At 45.3% G+C, this 15,929-nt stretch overlaps 1 protein-coding gene across 1 annotated transcript in view; it reads right to left on the reverse strand.

The window, feature by feature from the left end:
* The window catches only part of Mtx3 (metaxin 3), a 104,118-nt gene continuing 88,189 nt past the window's right edge, over window positions 1-15,929 (reverse strand). Inside the window, exon 11 of the transcript XR_008219600.1 lies at window positions 1-2,070. The gene's annotated coding sequence lies outside the window, so the exon portion shown is untranslated. The remainder of the gene's footprint in view (window positions 2,071-15,929) is intronic.

The following is a 15,929-nucleotide window of genomic DNA, read 5'->3' on the forward strand; positions in this document are numbered from 1 at the left end:
GCCCAACTACTGTGTTCTCCAACCCATCACCACTGTGGTCCTGGGGCCATGCTTCCCATGGGCAGCTCGCAGTCTCTGAGTGTGACTAGGCTGCTAAGGCACCTGCTCCTTGGGGACAGGATCCTCTGGTGGCCACCTTTGACATAAGGTACCTCGACAGCCTTGTTGAACTACTTTCCGCCGCTGTGTGGTCTAAGAGGGTTTTGCTCAACCTTCCCCGCTCTCTCCTTCACTGGAGTCAGACTTGCTCACTCTCCTGTGTACCACCAGAGTGGATGACGTTACCTAGGGACAGTGGCAGGGGTGGCTAAGCAGAGCCAAGAAGCGAAGACAGAGGAAGGGGCAGGAGCTTGGGACAGACCTGTACATTCTGCTCCTCCCACCGGAGGAAGACATGTCAAACCTGCAAAAGCCCCTTCTTTACAATTTCCAGACCAGCTTTGATAGAACACATGGTATTTCAGGACACAACCTCAAAGGATTCTGGGCATGAGGAAGTTACTTGTAGAACCATTTTTTAATTTTACCGACAAGATCTTGTTTTCCTTCCCTAACACTCCTTTGTCCTTAGGGTGGCAGAGGAAGGTGATTACAGTCTCATCTTGGTAGGGCCAACTCCAGACTTGGGAGAAGCCTAGTCAGACCCCCAAGCTGGACCAGTCCAAGAATCAGGCACATTACTATGGGAACGGACACTGTGGACTGATGCCATTCAGCTTCTAGGTTCTTCTAATCAGCAGCCCGGATTCAGATCCCTGATGGCTGCCTGGGGAGAACATCTCAGCGCTGGCTGCCCTGAGTCACTTGGCAAGTGGAGTTCTCACTGCACATTAATAAATTGATTTTTCTGGTTTTATTTTGAAAACAAAGAAAAGAATAGCGTTAACGTCAAGGGAGGTCATCAGAGAGAACAGGGGTAACAAGGAAGCAACATGGAGCCTGTGGGTGTTTGGTGAAGGTAAGTGAGGGTGGGCTGGGGCTGTTAGGTGGGCGTGGCTTCCTGCGAAGGCTTTCAATGGCGTCTTTCAGATCCATTCTTTATCTGTGCGGTGCATGGGGGTTAGGTAGGAGTGTCAAAGCACCGCAGCTACAGAGAGAGGAACAAATGACCCTGCTGGGGACTATTGGAGGAAGTATTTTTGGACACTAAAAGGAAGTAGATCTTTACACAGCCTGGAGCCTTTGAATGGAGCCCATCACCCCCATGGGGTTGGAGGTGAAAATTAACAATGGGCCCCTAGAGTCATGTATATTAGCTGTACTGGTCATTAGGGTCAACCTATGAAAAACAAGTCACCATGTTCCCGAAGTAAAGTTCCCTGTAGTTCTCCAGAGGAAACCATCTAGCCCCATTAAGTTCCTGGGGTGCTGGGAACACACAGTCTCCTTTCTCTACGGGGCAGCGGTGTTGCGTCTCTAGTTTCTCTTACCACCTTCCCCTCAATTGGTAAACCCGGCTCTAACAGACCCTCCTCTCAGAAGCCCTCTTGACTTTCCAGAGCATGGCTGGTGGCTGCTTCCACTTTACAAAGCACACCTCCACCCCATCCTACCGTCATTTGTCTGCACAACTTCGCTACAAACTTCTCTGGGACAGACTGTGCCCCTGTGGGGGAAATGAAGGTTGACTAAGCCAGGAAGTGTTGGGCTCTACCGTTTATGGCATGGGCAGAGTTCCTCATGGGCTTTCCAGATCTTTGTCTCTATGTCACGTGGACAACCCTCTTCTTCCTCCTGGACAGACGCCTGCTCATCTCGGCTAACATACACATGCTTGTCTCCAGAGCAGCCATCTGGGCGGCTGAAGGGAAGTAGCCAAGAGGCTTGTTGAGATTTCAGTGTCTTTAACTGTGTCTCTGAGGCAAGTGAGCCAGCTCCCCAGAAATCTGGTCTAGAAGTATTGCCAATGCACATTCCAGAGACTGGGAGATTCTAGAAAAACAGACAGATCACCTTTCATGCTGAAATCACTGGGCACTGTCTTTGAAAGTTGGGTCTCCTTCCAGTCCGTAGGTTGTGAATGACACACAGTCTGTGGAAGCGTTATGAGATCACGCAGCATGCTGAGGTCTGAAAATTTCAAGACATGTTTAACCAGAGATCAATCAAACACTGCATATACATGTTAAAGAAGTAAAAGGAAAACAAACAAACAAACAAAACCAAGAAGCCCAAACCAAACCAAACCCAAACCAGCAGCAAATACAGTCATCAGGAAGTAGAGGCGGAAAGATTAGAGGTTCAAAGCCAACTCCAGATTACTAGAGTGTTCGAGGCCAGCCTGGGATATGCAAGAGTCTGTCTCAAAAGATAATAAAGCAAAATTCTGGAAGACATGAACCTTGATTGCAAATCTCAATTTTAATCCATTTAAACAATCATTTGACCTGAACTTCTGGAAGATGTCAATGGTCAATTTTAAAATAAACAAACATACTGTGGTCACTTTTGGGGGCCTGTCCTTCTTTCCGGACTATATATGCCCCCACAGTGGAGGGGTGACCTCAGTACATATCCCCAGGGCCCAGCAGAGGACCTTGAACACACGGGCAGCTTCATAGCTCTCAGAGGAGTGAGCCAGCATCTGCAGGTGTTATTACTTCATTAACTTAACAGCAAATGTAAAGTGATTGGAGGAACTACACGTGTGAGAACCAAGTGAAATGCTGCAGACTGTTTATGTTTTCACTCCCCTAAACAAGTTTGTTTGACCCGCCTGCACCTGCAGTGGTATGCCTGACTGATCGCACATGCGCAGGAGGTAGGTGGGCAGGGAATATGTCATGATGTACTTGCCCCTGATTGGATGTAGGTGTGTGTGTGGGGGGGTGGGTATATATGCAGGAAATACGTCAGGATATTCTTGCCCCTGATTGGACTTGATGGGAAATACTGAGGCATTGTGGGACTGCCTTTTTAAGCCTCTGCAAGGCATGACTTGTGCTTTTTTCTGGAAACCCAGAGATAGACCTGGCCAAAGAGACCATCCACCTGGCCAGTATTTAGTTAAAGCTTGCTTCAGATTTGGCTTTAACTGTGGTAGTGGTCTTATTCTCGACTGGTGGGATTAACACATGCAGATGCTGGCTCACTCCTCTGAGAGCTACGAAGCTGCCCGTGTGTTCAAGGTCCTCTGCTGGGCCCTGGGGATACGTACTGAGGTCACCCCTCCACTGTGGGGTATATAGTCTGGAAAGAGGGACAGGCCCCCAAAAGTGACCACAGAAATGACTCATGAGGTTTTTCCTTTGGGACATCGAGAAGGTTCTGCTAGTGTACAGTCAGGGGTGGGGGAAGATCTACCCGAGGAAGTGATTTGTAAGCTAACGGTAGTGACTCATAAGCTTAAACTGCCACTGAGGTGGTGGGGACAAGAATGCCCCAAGAAGATAGGGTCTGGAGTCCCAAGACCCACAAGAGCTCAAGATTGCAGAACTGCTAGAACACGGAGTGGGAAACGGTGAGGGAAGTCTTGAGACACAGGCGGAGACAACATAAAAATATTTAACAACTGAGGCATATGAATATGGATTCATAAACACATAAACTCCAAAATGTAAAATGTATGCCATTTCATCCTCTAAATTGGCTAGATTATAGATATTATCCAGTCTCTTCCTAAGAGCTTTAAGGAGTAGTACGAACTGTTCATAGGTTGGACTCCTTTTGCTCAATTATGTACTGCCACTGATAAACAGTTCTGATAAAACTGTCCAACGATTTTCCCACTAAATTGCTGGGCATTAAATAACGAGTCATCTCAAGAGGAGAAGAATTCACCTGACTTCAACAGGATTTTGCAAAATGCTTTTCTCTCAACATTGGCAGAACTAACAATTGTGTTAGCAAAATTTCTTAGCCCTTATAATACTGTCTTAGATTTTTATCTACTCAATATCTCCATATTGACTAACTCATGAAATTTGCACATTAGAATACCGCAATACTGTGCCATGGCTGGCTGGGGCTTTCTAGCTGGCAGTTCAGTGCTGGGCTGGGAGCTTAGAATTCTGGCTCAGCCACTCAGCTTAACCTCCACGCACCTCCATTTCTCTCATTTAGAAGATGGAGATCATTATATCTACAGTCCTCAACTGAATTCACACACATTAGTGGAGCTGGCACTCCCTATCCATTAGCCATCACTTTTCGGAATTCAATTAATATGGTGAATGCCCAGGCCAAGCGAGCATTGGGTAAGTTTTAGCCAAGCCTTGCAATAACTGAAGAATTCAATAGAGATGTGTTTCATACTGGTCTCCCAAGCACCCTTGCGGGTGCAGATTGCTCCCAAAGAAACCCCGACTAGCTCCTACAGAGAGCCTAGGATGCCCATCTCCTCTCTCAATTGTTGCTGTATACTCTAGGACTCGGTCCAACCGAAGCCTGGGTGTTCACATGTGGCCAGGCGAGGAAAACACTGAGAGAGTCCTGACATAGCAGTTGGTCACAGCCTTGGAATAGCCCGAGTACCATTGCCTCCATCAAGGATATCATTACTGCTTCCGTGAGGTTTGAGAGCATTGTAGTTAGAGGACCTCACTGGGGAAAGGTCTGGAGATTTTGAACTGGTCTGATCAATGAAGAACAAAATAATCCCTGAGCAACACTCTCCAGGGGCGAGGAGGAGCAGAGTTCTAAGAAATGGAACACAAACATGAGATAATTCTCTCATGATAGAAACAATGTCAATGTACAATCATCCATCCTTTAAAGGATCTGACTGGCACAAACATCAGCCAATCAGGACAGATTCAGCATTAAGTCTTTAGTTGATAGGAGGCAGGCAGGTGGTTTCAAATTATGGAAGAATTCCAATGCTTAAACAATACAATCCAGGGAAACACAAGGTTGGATGTTATCCTTGAAAGTCACGTTCATGGTTCTGAACTCCATCTTAAGGGGACGGAGAACCATGAGGACTTAAAAGATCTGAGCTGTGTTTCTAGGAAGGTTCTCTGAGAACCATATGAAGGAAGATAAGGCTGGAGATTAGGCAGCCTGCTCTGATGCCTTTTCAGGAGGTCTGGTAGGGAGATGAGATTTGATGCGTATAATTCTCAGGACTCTGCAACTGATTAGACGAGGTTGGTGGAGTTAGGGATGGAGGAATTAGGGATGATTCCTAGGCTGCCCTCATAGGACATTAGCTTGATAATATCTAACCATTTGCCATTACCGTAGGGAAATCAGGTGTCTAGATGCCTTTGGAGAGGGGAGCTGCTGATCCATCTAGTTTAAGACATGTGGGTTCACTTGGGGTACCTAAGACATATCCAGGCAGAGATTCCATAGAGTATCACAGGGGAAACAGGTCTGGCTGAAGATGATGATTTTGCAAACCTTGCATACTTACCAGATGGAATTTCCCAGAAAGAGACTATGGACTCTACGGTATAGAGCAAGAAAGGGAGAGGTATAATACCGAGGAACAACAGGTAAGGCCCAGGTGCAGATGAGAGGGTACAGGGTTGGAGGTAGGGGAGGGATATTTCACTAGAACAGAAGGCAGGAGAGCAGAGTGGCTGAGCACTTCCCATCCCTTCCTGCCTTCTAGCCTGTCTACTTTAATTTCCTGGACAACTGAAGACAATGCAATCACAGGCCTGGGCAAAAACTGCAGCCCACCACTCTAGATTTAGAGGATGGGACTGAGGCAGAGGGTAGTCCCGCTGCTGGGGGCCGTCTTCTTTAGGCAAGCACAATGCGGAGGTGTGGAACTTTTCTACAGCAGTTTTCCACAGGCTCCTAGCTAGCTTCACGGCTGCTTGTTGTCATGGTGATGGTAGCAGTTCGTTCACGCTTAGACTGTAGTCATAGTAGTGTGTTCTGAGTCCCTCCCGTAGCTTCGTGCTTTGGACAGAGGTACACCACCTCTTGCAGCCCACGTGTGATGGATATTCCTGAAGGTCCAGCTGCATTTCAACACCTCCCAGCATTTTAATAAACATTTGGTTCCTAGATTAAATCCCCTTTATTTAAAATACCAAGTGGTTTCTCTTTCTCTTATTTACTCTTGACTGATACAGAATCTTTAAGGAAGGAATTATTGGTGGAATTAAGTACTGCCGAGAGAGCAATAAGAAATAAAAATGTCCACTTGAGTTTGGCTGTTTATCCTGAGGGTCATTTTGATAGCCAAAAAAAAAGCTGAATTATTGAAGCTGCCACGAATATGTGCAGCATCCAGTCCATCTGCCTACATCCGACAGGATCCCAGAGCTTACGACTTAATGGTGACATTGTGTGGAGCACTGGATTCCGGAGGCTGGTGTTCTAATCTTAATCTTATTCCTGTCGAGGTCTTGAACATGGTGCAGTCATGTTACTTCCCATTTTAACAGATGTACAGCCAGGCTTGGAGCTGCATTTACTGCCTTCTAGCATTTTCTCCAAATTGACTCTCTCCACAGCTTCCTTAACTCCTCAAAGCATAGCAAACACTGATTGGAGATGGTGCTGAAAAATACTCAGAGGGTTTGATTCCGCAGGAGAGAGGTAAACCCAGCCAACTTGAAATATGATACCAAATTCTAGTTCTAGGAAACATCAACTCCACACCTCACAGAGAGTCTCCAAATGTTCTCTACCTACCAAACAGCCTCCCTGAGCAGGGATTGTTCTGAACATCTCCCGAGGCTCTGGGTTCACACTCCCAACCCAATTTTCCTCAGAAATAAGGAATGAGGAAGCTCCCCATTATCCCCATTAGAGGATAATGAGTTCTGAGGTGGCGTCCTTTCCCCAAAGACGACAACTCACAACTTGGCTGATGTGGTCTTTTCTCATTGCCACCTCCCCTCTATTCTAGAAAAAGAAGTGTATGGCTCATCCTATGTATGACTCATCATGAACAAAAGGCTCATGGGGAGGTTCTTGTGGTAGTTTGAATGTAATGGGCCCCCATAATCTCATAGGGAGTAGCGCTATTAGGAGGCTTGGCCTAGTTGAGGTAGGTATGGCCTTGTTGGAGGAAATACGTCACTGTAGGGGTGAGCTTTGAGGTTTCCTATGCTCAAGATACTGCCCAATGTCAGTCTACTTCCTGTTGCCTTCTGATCAAGATGTAGCCGGTACCATGTCTTCCTGCATGCTGCCATACTCCTAGCTGCCATGCCCCACCATGACGATAATGGACTAAACCTCTAAAACTGTAAGTTGCCACCTCAATTAAATGTTTTCTTTATAAGAGCTGCCTTTGTGGTATCTCTTCACAGAAATAGAAACCCTAAGACAATTCTGGTCAGAGAATCCCTCTCTAAAATCAGCTTTCTCCTAAATTTGAGTTCTTCTAGCTTTCCTGGTGGGAAGGCTCAAACTTGCGCAGATGCTTGGATTGCATGCTCTCTTATTACAAGGGGATAAAGTTATATTGTCTTGGAATCTCATTAGAATTCTATTAAAAATTAAAAGTGGGTTCAAACACGTGATCAGATTGCATAGAGATATTGCCATATGCATATATTCACATACATACATGTAACCCTGTCAAAAATTAAAGCCTGTAGTTCAATCAGCAGCATTATCCCAAAGCCAATATTCTGTATTATGGTTACCTTAGATGTCTGCTGGAGTAAACTAGGCGAAGACTTCAAGAGACTCTTGGTATTATCTTTACAGCTCCACATGTTTATAATTATTTCAAAACAAAAACTGTAAAAATGAGTTGGAGGGAGACACATTTATTCCCCTGAGATGATAATAATCTATGAATAGCAACAATGAAGTTTTATTGCCCCAAAGTATGATCTGAATCTATTTGAGGCACTAGACCTCGCTTCTGATTTACAGGACACACTGAGGAAATAGGTCAGGGCGCACTATAGAAACAGTCAAGTAAATACACAACGTGCCCCATCAGCCTTTCTCTGTTGTTCATTGGAAGACAATTCGCTTAAGCCATCTTTAATCCCTGACCCACATCTGCCTGTTCAAATCTGTTTTTGAACCCCCAGATGAGCTTTCTCATTTCATTTTGTGTATTTTTATCTCTAGATTTTCTTTTAATTTCTGCTTCTATTTTTCCGTACTTTATTGATATTTCTGTTTTGTTCGTACATTAAAAACAAACAACTTTCACCCTGTCTTATTTTAGTCCTTTGGATCCTTTGCAACAATTGCTTAAAAGTTTTGTCTTGTAAAGTCACCATCTGGTCTTTCTCAGAAACAGTTTCTGTTCATTTTTTTTAATAAGACATCATTTCTGGTTTCTTTCTATGTCTTATGATTTTTGTTGTTAAAAATGAGACTTCTGAATCTTTTTGACTCTAGAGGTCTGATTTTTCTGCCTTTGATTTTTTTATTTTTATTTTTTAAATGTTTTGTCCTCCTCTTCCTCCTCCTCCTCCTCCTTCTCCTCCTCTCCTTCTTCTTCTTTAAATTGTTTTAAACTATTCAACCATAGCTTGAGATACAAGCCTAGATCCACCGAAATCCTTTCTGAGCCTGAGGCATTCTCTGGAATTTGTGATAACTTTCTAAATTCTCACAAATGTGATTGCTTTTGGACAGCTGCTAAGTCCTTACATTTCTAACTTCCAAAAGGAGATGGAGGGAGAGACTGAGAGTTGGGGGTGGGGTACGCAACAGGGCACAGGGAAAGACATGATCCCTCTAATTCTCTTGGAAGTTGATTTAATCAGGGGAGTCAGAGCCTTCCACCATGGCGGCGAAGGCTAGAAGAAGGTTGTTTCTTCTGGTCTGCATAGTTTCAGATGGAAATCCCAATCATCAGTCAGACAGAAGCCCTTGCTTGATATTTGGAGAACAGGATATTTTCACCTATTTGGGCGCCCATAGCTGCATGTAGGCTGCTGTGGAATATGTGCACAGTTGCTTAACATGAGTCTCACAGGTAAGGATGAGTGTCCATGGTAAGAGCTGACATTAACTGTGAGTTACCATCCATCCCATGGACGTTAAAAGTCTTCATACAAGTTCCAGTGCTACAAAATACTTATATCAGGTAGGTCCCTCTAGGCATAGAGATAGGTTCATGGGGCTTCTTCCTTTTCCATCTGTCCAGAATTCTTTACTGATTAGTTACTTACTAACTCTTTGACATAGAGTTACAAAGATGTTTGAGATGCGGATTATATTTTATCAAAGGCTGGAGAGATGGCCCATTGATTAACAGTATTTGCTACTCTCATAGAAGACCACAGTTCAGTTCCTAGCACCCACATGGAATATCTTACAATGCCTTCTTCTGTCAACAACACATGCTATTACTGGGAGATGGTGGACACAGGGCAAGTGATTTTCTATTTGGGTTCCAGTTTAGTAACGAGATGGATGGCAGGAGCCACCTACATTTTCACATAGGTTTAAGCAAATCAAAGAGAGTTGGGACTTTATGGCTCCATCTGCATAAAGGCCAGAATCTTCAAGGCATAGCTCTAATGCTACCCTGACATGTGTCTATCTCATCTATGAGCAAAATGAAATAAGAGACGGGGGTCTTTGTCAGTATTATTCAGATGGAATTGTTGGAAAGGTAGAAAGGCTGGAAGGGTGAACCTGGCAGAGCATCTGTTGGTCGGTGTTCTGGGCAAAGTACGTGGGGCCTAGAAGAGGATGTATGGTAGGGAACTTGAAGAATACAGAGTGAGCCATGAGACTACCTCTAACTTAAGAGTGATGGCCAATTGGTGGCTTCCAGGAGAGGGAGAGGGAGAGGAAGCTTTCTCTAAGGGTGTGGCCCCTGTGAGGTTGACCAAGCTCCAGCAGATGACCCCACACCCATGAATATAGGACTTAGTGGGCTATTTAAAAAAAAAAAGATACCAAGTTGGAAAGGGGTTGGAATTAAGGGGGTGGATCTGCACAGAGTTAGGGGAAAGAGTGGGGAGTGGATATGATCAAAATGCACTGTATGAAATTCTCAAAGAATTAATAAAATATTGTATTAAAATAATATAAAAATTGTAAGTCTCAAGTGTCTATTAACTTTAGTTAAAATTGAAAACAGTTCACCATGGCATTTTATAAGAATCTCTATAAAGAAAATAGATCATACTTTTGACATGAGCACTTTAAGAAATTAAGTGTGTTATTTATTGCCCTTCTCAGCAGAACGAGGAAGAAAAACTTATATAATATTTGCATTCTAGCTACTACAGGACTATAACAAAAAAATTAATTCAGCCGGGGCAAAGATGTCAAGTAAGATTAAAATGTCCATGTTCTGAATCATGAATTATGGCTCCATTTCTCTGTGGTTACAATCGGAAAGACCTACAATTGGAAAGAACAAAAGCTCCGTGAAGATATACAACTGTTTGTAAAGCTGTGATTTAATCTCTCAAAAACCTGAGCTTTAAAGGCTTTTAGTAATCCCAGAGGATAGGAAACTTGTTCTTTAAAGAAGCTGTTTACTTAAATCATAAATGTGTTTGGTACGGAAAGCCAATTTACCTGTGTAAATTGTAGGTGAACTCGGTGACTGCGTTAAGGAATCCACCACTCAGAGCATTATGGGAGACAGAAGGCATCTGGCAGCTCACTCCAGTTTGTTTTCCTTGCAAACTGCTTGGGATTAAAGCACACCTTTGATTGACTGTAACAAGTGTCAAAGCTCTGTGCTTCCCTGTGTTATAGGAAAGTCATGGTGATTGGCCTGAGACTGTGAGCTGTGATTGAATGCAGAATGCCACTATAGGCTCATGGGGAACAATATGGTGGTCCCTAGGTTGTGGTACTGTTTGGGAAGGTTGAGAAACCTTTAGGAGGTAGAGGCTTGCTGAGGAAAGTGGGCCACTAGGGACGGGGAGCTTGAAGTTTTATAATCTGACCTCACTTCCTGTCCACTCTCTGTTTTCTAGCTGCAGATGTGATGTGACCAGTTGGCATCCTGCCCTCGCTACCATGCCTTCTCTGCTATGGTGGAAAGTATTCCCTTGAACTGTAATCCAAAATAAAACCTTTATTCCTTCTTGTCAGGTAGTTTATCATGCCGATAAAACAACTAACATAGTGAGGAAGAAAAACTCCTCAGGACCAATGTCCAGGATGCCCACAAGGCAGGTGTGAAGCTGTTCGGTGAGACAGAGGACCCTAGAGAAGACCCATGTCCATAGAGGAGAAGACCCAGTTTCTAAGGAAGATAGTGAGTTTGATATTAAACATGAGAATATGGTGCGTATAGGACATCTGAACATGAGCAATCCAGAGGGACCTTTGTAATAGAATTTGACCCAAGAATATTTAAATGTTTCTTCATGCCTTAGTAATTTCCTCAGCAGGAATGGGATTTGTTGACTTTGAAAAGGATGAGGGTTCACTGTGGTAAACTGAGGCAGAAACCAGTCACATCGTTGGTGTTGACTGACCAACAGGGTGCCTCCATCTTGCCCCCATCAGGGTCCAGAGCATAATGTGTAGTTGACAACTATTTTCTGAATGGACAAATAGTTAACTAGTCCCACATCCCACAGCTTTCCCCGAATCCAACATTATGAGGGTGACACTAAAAATGCACAGAATAGAACCACTTTTTTTTCTTCAGTTAAAAGACTGGCTCCAGGCACGTCTTGGATTGGGTAATATATCAGTCTCTGACATTCACACAATTCCCCAGCAGCATAATTGTGGAGAAATGGGAAAAGGAATGAGCATGGGGAGAGAGGGATGGATGGGGAGAGAAGGGAGCCACAGATGTTGGGCTACCTCCCCTTCACTTTTCAGGGAGTTGGTCTAGCCTGGGCTTGAGGCCCTCCTTCAGGTACTTTTAAAGATGAAGAAACAAAAAAGCACAGACCAAACCAAAACAAAAAGCCTTGTGGCATTCTCTTTCACACTTGCTTTTGAGAATCCCTCAGGGACACAAACAGTCTGGGGCCCGCCTCCCACCACCCCTCAGTCTTGTTACCTCGCTGTGTGGATCTTTGTGACTAAGCAGCAGTGTGGAAAGCCATGGGACAGTCTGCTTCCCGCGGTGATTCGGAAGCCGCCCGGGGGACTAACAAGATCCCGGGTTTGAAAGTGGCACAGCATCTTTGCAGGATGAAGGGTGTGGAGAGGGAAAGACGTCGGGGCGGGGGAGGGGGGCAAACCTTCACCCAGTAACAGACCTTAATAGAGGCCCCCAGAGCAGCGGGAGGGGAAGGAGTCACCCCCTGGGCGGGAACAACGTGGTCGTGAAGCTCCACTCCGGGCTTGGTCACCGCTTTTCCCTGTGTCCAGCTTCCTTTCTCCTTAAGTCATTGTTGGCTTCTGTTTTGACGAGCAGAAAGCTTAAACCTGTCCCAGGAACACCATCATTTGGAGACAGATGTGGGAAATTTCTGGAATAACCTTCCCACTGATGCTTGTGCATAGCCTTGGCACCGGCAATCCTGTTACAGGGGACTGGAGCATGTGGGCACCACCTATGGCGTGGAAGCTTGTAAAACTGTTCTTCCTGTACAATGAGATGATTAACACAAGCATATGGACAAGCGGCGGGGTTCTGAACTGACAGGGTAAGATCCTCAGGTAATGGACCTCTTCCCGACAGCTGCCTCCTCTGGTTGCTGATGTCAGTAACTATTTGCACTGTGCACTCCAGGCTGAGCTGGGTTCATCTGTTGGTTCTGAAGTGCCAACCAGTCCCTCTCCTCACTTCGTTCCAACAGTTCCTGGGGCCTGTCTTCAAGAGCTGGATAAAGGCTTCTCCAGGTTTCTTCTCTTGCCCCAAATCCTGGTGGATTTATCACCTGAGTTAAAATTATCCTCTCCCCACACAGACCCCAGAGACTTAAGCTGTTCAAACATCAGCCACCGCCAGCCAGATTTCAATGGAGGAATGAGTGTTGGGGCAGGAAATCCACCACTCTAAGAATGACCAAAGGAAGGAATGGGCTTAATCGAAGAATCCAGATCTCAGGGACGCAATGGGATGAGGCAGGGGGTTGGGGGTAGGTGGCACATCCCTTCTGAGCAACAACACCTGTTGTTTTGCAGACAGAATTGATTTACTGAAGTGTATCCGAGGAGTCTGATTTGGTTTCCCTGCTTCCATTCTGGGCTCTGATGCTTGATTTTGCTTTGTGAGGTTCTCAAGGGACAGGTGCTTCCCATCTGCTGGCTTCACGTTGGCGCCGAGGTGACGCCTTCTCATTAAGGTAGCTCTATTTGAGACGCCATGTCTTCCTGATTTAGTCTGCATCTCCTTTGAAAGTTTCTCTCCCTCCACTGATCTCAACGGACCTGAACGGATGAGTTGACATTCCCCTGCTTTCAATCCTCCTTCTGTATTCCATCAGTATTGGAGATGGCAATTACTTATTCTTCTCTTCACTTACTGGACTATGAATAGGAGCCAGGGAAAGCCAGCAACTCCATTTTCCACTGGAAAATGCCCAAGGACTGGTTAGCAACAGGAGCGTTTACAGGAAAATAAATGAACAGTTTGATGAGATTTCAGGGTGTGTATGGGGAGTATCAGGCAACAGGAGGCCTCTTAGCTGATGCTGAGGCCCTGAGTGTTCTCCATCCCAAAGCAGGATCTAAGGGGAGATCCACGCTTATGCATGGTCTTTGCCTAGGACAATTACATCTTAGGGGTTCTCTCAAAAGGTGGGCGTTTAGCTGGTTTAAAGTGTTTTATCTCTGAACTGGAGAGGGATACACTAGTAATTATATCATTGTCATCATTATACCACTGTTGTGCAACGAGAAATATGGCTGTCTTAGCCTCCAGTTTCTGAGAGGGAGCCTCTAACTCAGTGGGGTTTCCTGAGGAATAGGGTGTTATTCATGGTGGACACCTAAGACTGTGCCTGAATGTGTGCTTATGAGATGATTCAGGATGGGGGCTGGCTATGCCAGATAGACTAATTACGTGATTTTTTCAAAGGTTGGCACTTTGGTCATGTGACATTAGCTCAACCCCCTCAAATCTGGGATCTAATGACTGTTGTAGAATATTTGTTTACTCTAAAGATGTGTCTCTACATAAGGAGCCTTCTGATTGGTTTAATAAAGAGCTGAATGGCCAATAAATAGCTAGGCAGGAGAGAATAGGTGGGACTTCCGGGGAAAGAGAGACCCTGAGGTGTGGGCAGGAGGAGGGAGCAAGTCAGACATTCTATACTAAGAAGAGGTAACCAAGCCACATGGTGGAATGCAGATTTAAAAAACTATGGGTTAATTAAATTCTAAGAGCTAGTTGGGACAAGCCTAAGCTGAAGCCAAGCTTTCACAATGAATAGTAAGTCTGTGGGTCATTACTTGAAGGCTGGTGGTCCAAAGATAGTCTGACAAGAAAGCTTGCTATAGATGACAGACCCAGTGTGTCAATCAATCGTGCTGTGGAATAAAAACACACTGGCTTTAGCTTCCTGGTAGTGGTGCCAGGAGGGTGATGTGTCCTGAGGACATGGACTCTCTACCTGCGTGACCCTGTCAGACCTTGCCCCGTTGATCTTGGTTTGTGTCCTTTATAACAAAGTTACAATACAAGTGTACCACTTCCTTGAATTTTCTGAGGTCTTCTAAGGGATTATTGAATGGGAGGAGGTAGGAAGGACTTCCAAATATATCCAGTTGGCTAGAAAGTGCCAGTGGCCTCAGGGTCCTGGAACTCGGCAGGTGACTTGATCTGAAACGAGGGGAGATTTGTTTGAACTATGACCCGAAACTTTCAGAGTCTCTGCTAATCCTAAGTAGGTAGGGTCAGAATAGTGTGGTAGCTATTTTGATTAGCATGGCAGTAGTTACCACTACTTGCCTACCACGACCACTACATCACTTTATTTCCTAACTTTGGGTTCTTACCTCAGGGCATGATGCATGCGCAATAGGACTCCCCCAGATATAAACAGAATACTCAAATATGCAAAGAAAATGCCACCCACAAGATGGGTTTTATTTACCTAACAATCTCCACCTTTGTTCTCAGCCCTTGAAGGGTGGGAGAAAAAAGAACGGAACCTGAGCTTGGGAATTTTTAGTATGGGAATCACTTTCAATAAATGCATTCCCTTATGATTCCAGCTCTTCAGAGCACACTATAAGCCTCTCAGATCCCCCCTCTTTACCTCTGGTCAATTTATTTTGGGGTAGAATCATGGCCTAAGTACTTGCTATGCAGTGACCATGTAGCGGACTCAAATCTGTGGAGACCTAAGCAAGAGTGGACCATGTCCAGAAGGAGCTTCTCTGCCCTTCTAGCCATGACCACACCAAAGACATAAGTCTGGGGAGCTAAGAGGTATGCTCACTGAGTTCTGAACCTCCACTTCCCTGCCACATTTCAGCTACTCAAGACATTGGAGCAGTTTCCCCCCAAATTTCTCCAGTCCACTTCCACGCCTGTGTAGACTTCTTCCTGACTTGTGGGGTGGGCCTCACAGCTGGATGTACACCTTAGGGCCTGGAGTCTGGGTTCCACCTGTTTGGGCATGCCTTCCACACATGGGTACAGGAAGAGATGAGAAGAATGTGAACCCAAGACTTCGTCTGTAACTGCGTGGCTTTGGTGCGCTGTCAATGTTCTGGTTCCGCTCCAAGACTGGCAACCATTGAGGTGTCAGACCTTTGTGATGACGTGTGGGGATCCACCAGTGGGTTCTGTGGTCCTCGATTATCGTCGTGATGTCCATGGACACAGAGTGTGCCAAGGCCTGACTCTATATTCAAACCATTAACCTCTCTTTTGTCTCCTTAATTAAACCCAGGGAAACTTCTAGAAACTACCCCCTGCCCCCCCCCCCACACACACACACACACATACACTGTCATGGGAACTCAGGAACAGTGCTGCCTCTCTGTTCTGGATGTAGTCCACACAGGGGGCATCGTTAAAGTTGCACCATCCAGAACACAGTCTCTATGTGGCGTGCAGGGATTCTGTAAGTTTCCCTGTATACTCAAATTTATTGTTATCGGTGGTGGTGGAGGAGGCAGTGGCGTGTGTGTGTGTGTGTGTGTGTGTGTGTGTGTGTGTG

The sequence above is a fragment of the Peromyscus californicus genome, unplaced genomic scaffold (genome assembly GCF_007827085.1).
Source record: "Peromyscus californicus insignis strain IS unplaced genomic scaffold, ASM782708v3 Scaffold_18__1_contigs__length_77618521, whole genome shotgun sequence".
NCBI lineage: Eukaryota > Metazoa > Chordata > Mammalia > Rodentia > Cricetidae > Peromyscus > Peromyscus californicus.